At 44.6% G+C, this 13601-nt stretch overlaps 1 long non-coding RNA gene across 1 annotated transcript; it reads left to right on the forward strand.

Annotated features, from left to right (window-relative positions):
• Nucleotides 1-6684: 6684 nt before the first annotated feature.
• Nucleotides 6685-10438, forward strand: LOC115304698. The gene is made up of 2 exons (XR_003914566.1): nucleotides 6685-7211; nucleotides 10259-10438. It is a non-coding gene; the product is annotated as an uncharacterized LOC115304698 (long non-coding RNA).
• Nucleotides 10439-13601: the final 3163 nt, after the last annotated feature.

Consider the following 13601-nt stretch of genomic DNA (forward strand, 5'->3'; position numbering starts at 1 on the left):
CCCTGCACTAAGGAAAGGCCGTGTGAGGACACAGCCAGAAGGCAGACATCTACGAGTCCGGAAGAGGGCTCTCACCAGAAACCAACCACGCTGGCCCTGAGCTCAGACTCCCAGCCTCCAGAGCTCTGAGAAAATAAACGTCTGTTGTTTAAGCCACTAGGCTACAGTATTTTTTATGGCAGCCAGGGCAGACTGAAATACCACCACCTCAAGCCCATCATGGATCACACAACTGCTATAACTTAAGCTTGCGCCTTCACCTTCAGCGCCGCTGTCCCTTCATCTCATGAGATCATGAGCTGCTCACGTGTCCGTTCCTGTCACCAAACGTAAACCAGCTGGGGTACGAACCACACGGGATGTGTTTTTTTGAGCTCGCCTGTTGCTAACCCAACCCAGAGCCATGGCCTCTGCGGCATGTGTATTAAGTTTGGCTGAAATGATTCGGTGGCTTGAATACGCCTCCAGAACTTTTGTAGTTTATGAATGTTTCCTCTTTCCAAAAACAGTTTCAAATCAACTCGGTTTCTCAAATGTTAGATAATCGTTAAACATTTAAATTGCTATCTAGCCATATTGCAATTAGAGCAAACATATGATGCATCAGTGATGCTAAGGAGTGATTAGGTTATCACATTTCTCTCTGTATCTGTGAATGTGTTATCAGCATTCAGACTGTGTACAGAAGTTATTTAAGTGCTCTGTATGTACAGACATGATGGTAATAATGACTACCCTTGGTTGAGACCTTACATCTTGTAGACCCATAGTGTTGGGCTCTTACTCTATGTGAAGTGCTTTCTATATGTGATATCATTTCATCTTCATGGAACCCTGAAATATAGGTATTTTTATGCCAGGTTCACGGAAAGGAAAATGAACTCTCACAAAGACCAGGTAAGTCCCTAAGACTATCCAGCAGACGAGCGGAGGCATCAGAATTTGAACTCAAGACTGGTTCCAAATTCTAAGCCCTCACATATTTTCTGTAATAAACAAGAGTCAGCTTTATCTTCACTGAAATCCCGGCAAAGCCCATTTCCTTATTTGACACATCCTTAGTGCAGTGGAACGCAACCATATCCTTTGAGTCAATCTTGTTTCTCAAGTGGGGAGGGCCTTCTGTGGACAGAAGTTGCTAGGGAAACTATCAAGCCATGTAACAGTCAGGACAGCCTACGTCATGCCGCAATGAGGGAAAAACCCAAAATCCCAAAGGCCTGCAGCAATCTGTTCGATCGGACAGTGTGTCCATTGCAGGTCAACTAAGGCTCCATGTCTGGAACCAAAGCTGGGGGCAGCCTCTGTCTGAAACGTAGCCTATCTGCAGAGAGAAGGAAAAGGGGGACAGTGAAAACCCACAACGACTCCGTTGGCCAAAGACACATGGCCACGCCTGCTCTTTTGGGCTGGGAATGATACTTATTGCCCAGAAAGGAGCAGTTACTACTTAAATAATTTTGCAGTCTATCATAAAATTCTTTTTCACTGTGGAAGAAACAGATTATTTCAATCTGGCAGGGACATGTTTGTTTTCTATTCTACAAATCCACAGCACCCTGCTCTTTTTGCCAGAACACTATGGTGATGACTTTCTTCTTTTTAATTTAAAAAAGCAACACCTCATCTCAGAAATTAGAATCCAGCGTATACCTACTTTAAGGCGTATGAAACAGCGGACTTTTAAAATAAACCCAAGCATGGGAATATACTAAATATTCCAAAATTCAAATACAATATCTTCTATATGTGTGTACATGATATTTCCTGAATCGCAGTCATTGGCTCAGAGACTAGAAACATTTCGCCACTACATTTTGGTTTTGTATCTTCACCACAGCTCTCAGGTTGAGCGTTCGTTTTGTTTTTTATCTCTCACAGTTCTGGAGGGTGGAAATCCAAGATGAAGGTGCCAGTGAACCTGGGGTCTGGTGAGGGCCACTCCCTGGCTCGCAGACAGCTGTCTTTCCGATGTAACCTCACATGACAGAAGCTGAAAGGGTCTGGGGTCTCCTGTATACTGGTGCTAATCTCATTCATGAGGACCCTGCTTTCATGACTTCATCAGCTCCCAAAGGGCCCACTAATGTCCAGTGTCAAGGCATTTCAACATATGAATTTGGCATGGACATAAATATTCAGCTCGAGTACTATATGAGATGAACATTTGGATCAAAGGACTGAGTAAAACAGATTGCCCGTTCTCCCCGCTCGGGGGGGCCTCCTCCAACCCACTGGGAGCCTGATTGCCTTCAGGCTGGGGTCTGGGTCTTCTCCTACCTTAGGACTAACTCAGATTGGAGCCACACCAGCCCCTCTCCTGGGTCTTGAGACTCTTAGCCTCCATAATTGGCATGAGCCAATTCCTTATCACACACACACACACATATATATATATACAAATATATATACACACACACACATATAATATTCCTGATAAATATATTATTCCTTATACTTAATAAATACACTCCTCATGATTTATATATATTCACATATGTATATGTGTGTACATATGAATATGTATATATCCTATTGGTTCAGCTTCTCTAGGGAACCTTGACTCAAACAAACAGATTAGAAAATCTTCTTTCTACACAGATGGAAAAACTGGTTTAAGGAGATGGGACTTCTCTTGGGTCACACCGCAAGCAAGTTTCTGGACTCCAGACTCTCAATTCCCAGCTTGGACCAAGCCAGAAGCAGAGCAGAGAGACCGAACATTGGCCAGCAGCCCCTCCAACCCCAAGCCCGGGGTGGCACAGACCAAGCCCAAGAGGCAATCATGTGAGTGCCTCCATGAACCTGGTGCCAGGAACTCTCCCAGAGGCCGGCCTCACCCACCCCAAGTGCAGGGGGGAGGCTCCGCCTTCTTCCATTTAGGCTGCGGCAAGCAGAAGGCATTGAGCTTTCAGATGATTTGGCTCCTAGTTGGGGATTTTCAAGGACAAGGTCAGAGATTAGTCTGGTTGGCTCTCTCTGTGCCAGCCAAAATATTCTTAACTATAATTAAAACCAAAATGAAAAGTGCCAAATAAAATGTGCAGGGGCCAAACTTTCCATTCCTTAAACCTGATAACCCATTTTAAGACCAAGGAATCAGTCAAGGTCAAGAAAATTATTTTGTTCAGCTGAAAGTGACCCCACACAAGTTTCTGCTTCACGGAGGGTGTCTAATCTAAGCGGAAGCACATGGAAAAGCTCCTGGTTTGCCTTGACCACAGCAGTTCTGAGTGAGGCTAGCCTGCTGTTAAGTACGCCTAGCATGACACACAAATGGCCACCCAGCCCATGAAAAGGTGCCCAGCATCACTAGTCATCAGGAAAAGGCAGATCGAAATCACCGCGATTAGTCGTACATTTCAAATGTGACCAATGTACAAGTCCCATAAACATTTTGGTCCACTTTGTTTCTGAAAGCATCGTGTATTAACATATCAGCAAATGTATATGGATTTGTTTATATAAATTTGTCATGAAAAATATATAATAGGATACCCCCTCACTTGTGTTAGTATGGTGTTTGTCAAAAAGACAAGAGATAACAAGAATTGGCGAGGATGTGGAGAAAAGGGAACCTTTCTGCACTATTTCTGGGACCATAAATTAGTGCAGTCACTACAGAAAACAGTATGGAGGTTTCTGAAAACGTAAATGGAGCAATCTTATGATTCAGCAATCCCACGTCTGGGTATTTATGCAAAGGAAATGAACTCAGCATCTTGGTGAAATATCTGCACCCCCATGTTCACCAAGCATTTTTCACAATGGTCAAGACATAGAAGCCACTGAAGTGTCCACTGACAGATGAGTGGATGAAGAAAATGACACACACACACACACACATACACACACACACACACACACAGAGGAGTATTATTCAGCCATAAAAAAGAAAGCAATCCTACCACATGCAACCCCATAGATAAACCTGGAAGGCATTTGTTAATTGAGGTAAGCCAGACACAGAAACACAAATACTGCATGATCTCACTTAATATGTGAAATCCTAAAGAGGTAAACTCAGAGAAGCACAAACTAAGCATGATGGCAGTTCCCAGGGGCTCAGGAAAGGGGAAAGTGTTGGTCAGAGGATACAAAATTTTAGTTATGCTGAATGAGAAATTCTCTGGATCTAATGTACAGTAGAGTGACGATAGTCAATAATACCCTACTATATACTTGAAATTTGCTAAGAAGATCTTAACTGTTCTGACCACACACACACACATCAAGATAACTATGTGAGGTGACAGACACATTAATAAGCTTGGTTTTGGTAACGATATAAACATATATCAAAACATCACATGGTTCACATTGAACATATGCAATGTTTATTAATCAATTCCACCCCAACAAAGCTGGGTGGGGAAAAACAAACAAAACAAGCTTAGCATGAGTTGCCTGGCTTCGTGATTTACAATTTTGAAGCAATAACTCATCCTGCCTGGCCCTGGGGGTCCTTATCGGTAAAGGAATTGTAATAATATTCAACTCATGCAGTCACTGCAGGTTAAATGAGGCCCCACGTATTAGGGTTTCTGCACCTCGACATTATAGACATTTAGGCAGGTAATCCTTTGTCATGGGCTGTCCTGTGCATTTCAGGATATTTAGCAGCCACTGGCTTCTACCTATTAGAGACCAAAAATGTCTCTGGATAATACAAATGTTCCCTTGGGGGGCGGGGCAGGGGGGAAGGGCACCCCTGGTTAAGAACCACTGCTTTATATGAAGGTAGTTTATAAAAACATAAAGCATTGCCCAATTGTTGATTATTATCAATATGCAAGGATTTTTCCACTTCCAAACCGTGACGGGTTACATTCCTATATACAGAAAAGCTGTGGCACCAAAAATGTAAAAGCTACTGAGAGTCTCCATAGGCATGATCAATGGCTGCTGAGCAGCAAGCTGAAGTCCTGGCTGTTTGAGTTGTCTTTTTTTTTTTTAACCTACATTATTTTTGAGAGACAGAGAGGGACAGCACAAGCTGGGTAGGGGCAGAGAGAGAGACACACACACAGAATCCAAAGGAGGCTCCAGGCTCCGAGTTGTCAGTACAGAGCTCGATACAGGGCTTGAACCCATGATCCATGAGATCAAGACCTAAGCTGAAATCAGATGATTAACCCAATGAGCCCCCCAGGCGCCCCATGTTTGAAGTTCCCAACAAAGGTTGAGCACAGGGCAGCTGCTGGGAGAGGAAGCAGTCAGGGGGTCCCCAGCACATGAGCTGCAGGGGAAAGCCCACGGCCAAGCACATGGGGTGCCTTTCATCTTTGGCTGTGTCGCCCCCAGACTGTGCCCCCTTCCCGTCCTGACACCATCTTCCTGTTCACATACTCAGCATCTGTCTTCGTCCTTTCAGGCTGCTATAACAAAAACACCACAGACTGGGTGGTTTAAACAAGACACTTGTGCGCCTGGGTGGCTCAGTCGGTTAAGCGTCCGGCTTCGGCTCAGGTCATGATCTCATGGTTCGTGGGTTCAAGCCCCACGTCAGGCTCTGTGCTGATATCTAGCTCAGAGCCCAGAGCCTGCTTCAGATTCGGTGTCTCCCTCTCTCTCTGTCTCTCAGAAATAAATAAAAGACATAAAAATTTTTTTAAACAAGAGACACCTGGGGTGCATGGAGGGCTCAGTAGGCTAAGCATCTGACTTTGGCTCAAGTGGTGATCTCAAGGTTCGTGAATTCCAGCCACGAGTCAGGCTCCGTGCTGACAACTCGGAGCCTGGAGCTGCTTCAGATTCTGTGTCTCCCTCTCTCTCTGTTCCTCCCCCGCTTACACTCTGTCTCTCTCTCTCTCTCAAAAAAAAAAAAAAAAAAAGTAAAGATTAAAAACAAATTAAAAACCAAAAAACAAGAGACACTTATTTCTCTCAGCTGCAGAGGCTGGATGTCCAAGACCAAGGTGCTGGTGGACCCAGTGTGTGGCGAGGCCCTTGTCCTGGTCTGCAGATGACCAGCATCGCACTCTCTCCTCACGTGACAGAGAGCAGAGTCAGCAAGCGTTCTCACCAGGGCACTAATCCCATCAGGGGGCTCCACGCCCATGAGCCCATCAGCTCCCACAGCCCCCACCTCCAAAAAGCATCACACTGGGGTTAGGATTTCAACATGTAAATTTGGGAGGGAGGCCACAAACCTTCAGTCCATAACAGCATCCAACACAGCACCAGACCCATGCCTGGCTCAGGGAAGGTGTTTAATAAGTCATAAATTTGCATAAATTTGCATGGTGGTAGTTCTCCACCTCACTGGCATATTCGGATTCCCTGGACAGCTTAAAATATATATGCCAATCTATGGGCCAACCAACTTCCAAAGACACTGGCATAGGGCACAGTGTGGATGTTTTAAGTTCTGTTGATGATTCTAATATGTGCTCAAGATGAGAACCACTGGGATAAAAAGAACATAACAGAGTCAGTGCCCTTTGCTGCACAGGTGAGCTGAATCCATGGAGAATTCCCATCTGGGCACCTGCTTTCCACTTGCCCAGTTCAAGGACTCTGGTTCATTCCAACCAGCCCTGTCTTGTCACCTCCCGGGAGGCTGTCTCCGGGCCACACTTGTCTCCTCTTCCGCTTTATAGTCTCCTGAATACACTTCTGGGTCTTTGGCTCTCTCTCAACAGTCAGAGACCACAGGAAATGTACTTCCTGGAGAAGTTCCAGATCCTTCCTGTAACGATGACATAATGGAGAAGAAAAGGGAAGCCCAGCATGCTGGCGCTGAGGGTGGGAAGGAGGGAGGCTCAGCTCAGAGGCTCAGCAAAAGGTAAATGATCAATTAACCCTCAAGTGTTTCCATCACTGTGAGCCACTGCGTGCGTGACTCTTCTGGAGAGCAGAGCTCTGGGGAGTTCAGTCATCTCAGCAGAAGGGAATCTGGGCCTCCCAGGATTTTCTCACCTCCTTCGAAGCACGCCGCTGATCGGCTCGCTCCTCCACCGGTGTGCAGAGCTCTCTCGAACGGTCTTGGAGGAGGTAGACGGTGTACAGAGGGAAAACAGAAAATCGCAGAAGGAAAACCAGAGGAAAAGAAGTGGTTTAGTTCCTGGTTTGGGTTCTGCCGTGATACAGCGTGAACCAGCTTGAGGGACGAACTCTCCGGCAAGCTGCCGACCTAGACCTCTGCTTAGTCCTGCACTTCCGGAAACTACGGCTTCGAGAGCGCGCAGAGCCCGCGCACAGGCTGGCTGGTGAGCTTGAGCGCGCTGGTTTTGTTTCTTTTCCTGCTGGTTTTTCATGGCCTCGGGGAGCCCAGAAAAAGGCAACTATCCCCTGCGATGCCCTTAAAGAAAAAGGTGAAAGTGAAATTGAAATCTTCCTAGATCCTTACAGGCTATTTTGGAGACAAGGGGCCATTCCCATTTGTGCTCAGAACTGTTTTGTGAAAACTCTCAGCACATAGAAGTTTATGTGCTTATAAGAGATTCACCACATGTTTTCAGCTTCAGATGATTTCATCATTTAATATTGGGCGATGCCCTGAATAGATGCATTTGCTTGTACTTTTCACATATGTAGGCGCAGGACCTGCTTTGCACGTGTCTCTCTGAAGTAATGCATTCCAGAAACAGCCAGCGGCAAAATAGACGTAATTTAATAACATTATGTCAAAGTCATTCCTCAGTCTACTTTGGGGAAGGATTTTTTCATCCCTTGGTTTCAGCCAACTCTGAGAAAAGCAGGCATGTGTGAATGGGTCCGTAAAAGTCTTCCCCAGCATGGAGATCTTTGTTTAACCCCTTGGCAAGTTAGTGATCAGACACCACATTCTTGGTGAAAAGGCTCTTTCACAGAGAGAGTGCATTCAAGAAGAAAATAAAACTTGAATTGCTATTTATAAAGCGGGGTTTGAAAGACAGATGGAGGGAGCAGATTCCATGGGAAAGGAAAGAGGGAAAGAAAGAGAAAGCGGTGACTTGCCAAAGGAAAGCTGCCTGCAGCTCAGGCTTCTTTCCAAAATGCCAGGAGCCTTGGGAGGCAAACACTCCTCTCCTGGGCGGAGACCCAGGGCCAAATAACAGTTCAATGACTGGAAATGCACTTCTCCAAGGCACAGCCCCACTTGGAAAGCACTGAAAGAGTTTGCTAAAGGCCTTCTCTCCTTTAGTGAATCACTTGTGGAATCAGTAAGAAGCACATAAAAGTCCCAAGGAAGAGGACTTCTTCACTGGGCGCTGAACCCCTGGAAGGGTCGTGAGCGAGCTCCGGAGGTCTGTGAGAACCCCTAAGTGTAGGCGACAGCTCAGGCGGCGTTCGGAAGCGTTCTAGGCCACGTCGGTCCATATTTAGAAGACATTTCCCATTAGAAGCAGTGTTCCGTGGGTGTGGTATTCCTCACGGAGGACCACAAGCTAGGTGAGACGCCCACCGTTTCTTGATGTTCCAAAGCTCCTGGTGGCAGCTTGTTCCCTGGGCTCGTGGTAGAGGGACAGAAGGAAGTTCAGGGACGGGGTTTGAGGCTGTGCTCACACTCCATCTTGGTGACACGCACTGTGTGTGTGTCTCCGGGCGGTGCTGTATGGAGGCCCTGTTCAAGAAGTCGATGGCGACACACCTCGAGACTGGCTTAATCGGATGATCCGGTCACTTCTGTTGCTTTATAGCTCACCTGGGATTGACCACTAAGCAGAGGCTGCATTTTAACTTCTTTTTTTTTCAGTGTTTATTTATTTTGAGAGACACTGAAAGAGCTCGAGCAGGGGAGGAACAGAGAGAGAGGAAGAGAGAGAACCCCAAGCAGGCTCTGCGCTGCTCCGTGTGGGGCTCACACCCACGAACCGTAAGATCGCGACCTGAGCAGAAATCAAGAGTCACACACGCCACTGATGAGCCCCCAGGTGCCTCTTCATTTAGTTCTACAAGCGATCTTTATTCACAGTGCTGCTGCCATTTTTGTCCTTTAAGAAATTTTTCTCACCAGGAAAGACAAGATTGTCATTCTTTCCTGATTGAGTTGGTGTTGGTGTAGTGTATTTTTGGTTATCAAAATACTCATGGGGGCATTTGGGTGGCTCAGTCAGTGGAGTATCTGACTCTTGATTTCTGCTTAGATCATGATCTCACAGTTCATGAGATCAAGCCCTGTATCCGGCTTCATGCTAACAGCACGGAGTCTGCCTAGGATTCTCTCTCTCTCTCTCTCTCTCTATCTTTCTCTCTTTGCCCCTCCCCTGCTCACACATACTCTTTCTCTCAAAATAAATAAACATTTAAATAAAATACCCACAGCTTTTCCTGGGCTCCTACTCCTCTTTCTGGAAGGCCTACACCCCAGGTACGACTTCTGTTCACTGCGCTATCCTTACACAGGGCTTTCTTCCCTTTTCTGGCAAATGTTGGCACTCTCCCTGGATTTTCTGGAAGGATTTATAATCTCACAGGTCACAAGGTAACTGGAAAAACTTACTTAATGGTTCCAAGAAGAGTAACCTTCCAGGTGAGTCACACTGAGGTCCCTGGTGTCACACCCTGAAGTACTAGAATCCTTCTAGATCTCTCTCTCTCTGTCTCCTCTCTCCCTCTCTTTCTGTCTGTCTCTTTCCTCTATGTCTCTGTCTCTCTGTCCCTCTCCCTCTTCCTCTCCTCTCTGTCTCGTCTTGTCTCTCTCTCACACATACACACACACGCACAAACACACACACTCATGACTTTGGAACATTGGTAAACATTCATGACATATGAAAACTCATAATACATATTCTGTGCTCTTAACTTCAGAACAATATGAAGAGCAACTTAGAAGGTCAAGGTCAAAGGTAAAGTGCCTGTAGTTACAGATGATTTCTGTGTTCTTTGCTCTTTGTATTTCACATTTTCAATAATGGACATACTGGGGCACCTGGGTGGCTCAGACGGTTAACCATTGACTTCGGCTCAAGTCCTGATCTCATGGTCCATGAGTTCGAGCCCCACATCGGGCTCTGTGCTGACAACTCAAAACTTAATACTTGCTTTGGATTCTCTGTGTGTGTGTCTCTCTCTGCCCCTCCCTTGCTTACACTCTCTCTTTTCTCAAAAATAAAAAACATTAAAAATGAATAAATAATGTACATATTCATTTTTGAAAGTTTTAAAATAATACACTTTATTTTAAAAACTATATGCTGAAACTTGTGTGTATATGTGCATATTTGTAAGGAGAGGATTTATGGGTTTTTTAAGTTTATTTTTTTGAGAAAGAGAGAACATGTAGGGGAGGGCCACAGCGAATCCCAAGCAGGTCCACACTGTTTCACAGCCCACACAGAGCCGGAAGTGGAGCTGGACCTCATGAACCAGGAGACCAGGACCTGAGCTGAGATCAAGAGTCAGATGCTTAACCAACTGGGCCACCCAGATGCTCCCAGAAGAGGATTTGCTTTTATAGACTTGAAGAAGCTGTGAACTCCTAAAATTAAAATCAACTGTGATTTCTCAATTTTCCCTTTTTTTTAAGTTTACTTATTCATTACAGGGGGTGGGGAGGAACAGAGAAAGAGCGGGAGAGCAACAGAGAATCCCAAGCAGGCTCCAAGCTCAGCTCGGAGGCTGATGCAGGGCTTGAACCCATGAACCGTGAGAGCATAATCTGAGCCAGAATCAAGACTCAGATGCTCAAACAACTGAGCCACTCAGGTTCCTCTCTTTTCTTTTTTGTGGTAAAATACAACATGAAATTTGCCGTATTGACCCTTTTTAAGTGTACAGTTTAAAGGCATTACGCCCCTGTGCAAGTATCACCATCTGTCTCCGGAACACTCTCATCTTCCTCAACTGAAACTCTACCAGTTAATCACTAATTCCCCCACTCCACCCTCTCCCCAGCCCCTGGCTGCTACCCATTCTCCGCCCTGCCCCTGTCCCCGCATGATGTCCTCTGTGTTCACCCATGTTGTAGCAGGGGCGAGAATTCCTTTCTTCTCAAGTTAGAACAAAATTCCACTGTGTACACAGACCACATTTTGCTTACCCTTTCTTCTGCTGATGGACATCTCCGTTGTTTCCACCTTTTATCTTTTGTGAATAATGCTGCTATGAACATGGATGGCAAGTAATCTGTTTGAGTCTCTGCATTCAGTTCTTTACCATAACACCCAAAAGTAGAATTTTTAAATAATTCTATGTTTAATTTTTGGAAGAATCACCATACTTTTCCCACAGCAGCATCGTCATTTTCCATTCCCACCAGCAATGCACAAAGGTTCCGACTTCTCCACATCTTCACCCACCGCTTGCTGTTTTCTGTCTATATATGTTACGTTATATATATGATGACCCTCTGACAGGGTCATCATATATATATGCTCTTTTAATTACTGTGCAGAGTCATGGAGCTAGCAATCCTGCCCTCAGATCCTCACCCGTCTTCGTGTGCAACTTGGAGCAAGTTTCTTTATCTCTAGAGGAGGTGGTTTGTTCACTGGAAAAATAGCACACTTCAATTATTTATATAGCAAATACACATCGTGTGCAAACCATTGGGCTAGGTCTTGCCCAATGGGCAAGAAGCAGGGGAAAGGATGGAAGGATGAACAAGGCAGAAGACCCCTGCTTTCAAGGGAGTTCACAGTCTGCTGAGTAAACCAGCCCAGAGCCGAGTGGGTGGAGGAGGACAAGAGAGACCAGGGACGCGCTGAGGTGGCCTCGTGCTCACAGTTCCAGACCGGAGCCTTCGGGTCACACCGGGGCAACGGGCGTTAATACGCTTTGTCCAGATCAGGTCAGGGAACAAATACCCTGTCCATCATCAACAAATGGCATCTGCACGGACTCAGTTTCCCCTCTCCCACTAAATACTCTGCATAATCCCTCCCCTTGATCTCATGTGCTACAAATCCAGCACTACAATCTGATTTGAGTTTTAGGACTCAATATAAATATAAGGAAATTTGACTACCAATGTCACAACAAGGCATGAGAAAAGCATTAGATGACTCCCAAAAGATGACTTTCCGCAGATACTACAACGTTCAATTGACAGGGTTAAAGAAGTTCTTTTAACCTTCAGAAGAGTCAAGATTGATAGGTTTACGGCACCTGTCCCATAAAAATATCAGAATACGGGTGCCTGGGTGGCTCAGTCAGTTAAGCATCTGACTCTTGGTTTTTGGCTCGGGTCATGATCTCACAGTTAATGAGTTAGAGTGCATCTTCAGGCGCTGTGCTGACAGTGCAGAGCCTGCTTGGCAGTCTCTCTCTCTCAACATAAATAAAAACTTAAAAAAAAGATTATCAGAATAGATTTGAAGAAGTCATAATATTGGCTGATGTTTTTAATTTATCTTTCTCCTTTCTCCATTGTTCCAGATGTCATTATGAGAAACCTCTGACTGATTCCAGAAAAGACCATTTCAGTCATAATGCCACCTGCACCTTCTGTCACTCACAGAATTAATTCCTCTCTAGAGACTCTTTCTTCTTCCTTTCTTCCCTCCTTTCCTTTTTCCCTTCCTTCTCATTAATGACGAGACTTAGATATATTCATAAACATTACCCTATATAGGCCTCACAAAAATAAAGTATTAAGTATCATTGTGATTATTTTTACAACTTAGAAAACTGAGCCTCAGAAACACTCAGTAACTTGCCCAGAGTCAAACCACAGAGTCAAAATTCAATCCCAGAACTGAAAGACTCCAAGTCCATGATCAGTCCATTTTATTAGTTCGTTTCTGATTTTTTAAGAAACTGTTGACTAATCCTAAAGCTTGAATGAAACCACAAAAGATTTCAAATAGCCGAAGTAATCTTGAGAAAAAGGAATAAACCTGGAGGTATCACAATCTAGACTTCAAGATATAGTACAAAGCTGTAACAAACAAAGGAGTATGCTGCTGACACAAAAATGGAAACATACATCGATGGAATAGAATAGAGAGCCCAGAAATAAACGCGTGCTTATATGATCAATGAGTTTGCAACAAAGGAGGCAAGAATACACAATACAGAAAAGACAGTCTCCTCAATAAGTGGTGTTGGCAAAACTGGACAGCTACATGCTAGAGAATAAAACTGGACCCCTTGCTTACACCACACACAAAAATAAACTTAAAAGAGCTTAAAAACCTAAGTGTGATACTTGAAACCATAAAACTGCTGTAAGAGAACATTGGTAAAAATCTCTTGGGTATCAGCATTAGCAACATAGCATGTCTCCTGAGGCAAGAGAAACAAAAACAAAAACAACTATTGGGACTACATCAAACTACAAACCTTTTGCACAGCAAAGGAAACCATAAACAAAACCAAAAGGCAACCTACCAAATGGAAGAAGATATTTGTAAATAATATATCCTATAAGGGGTTAATATCAAAAAAATAGAGAACTCAGATAACTCAACACCCCAAAACTAAATAATCTAATCAAAAATGAGCAGAGGAAAGTGAAATCAAAGACAAATATCATGACTGTACTCATATGAGGACTTTAAGATACAAAACAGGCAAACATAAGGGAAGAGAAGCAAAAATAATATAAAAACAGGGAGGGGGACAAAACATAAGAGACTCTTAAATATGGAGAACAAATAGAGGGTTCCAGGAGGGGTTGTGGGAGGGGGGATGGGCTAAATGTGTAAGGGGAATGAAGAAATCTACTCCTG

This window comes from Suricata suricatta, chromosome 10, assembly GCF_006229205.1.
Source record: "Suricata suricatta isolate VVHF042 chromosome 10, meerkat_22Aug2017_6uvM2_HiC, whole genome shotgun sequence".
In the NCBI taxonomy this organism is placed as follows: domain Eukaryota; kingdom Metazoa; phylum Chordata; class Mammalia; order Carnivora; family Herpestidae; genus Suricata; species Suricata suricatta.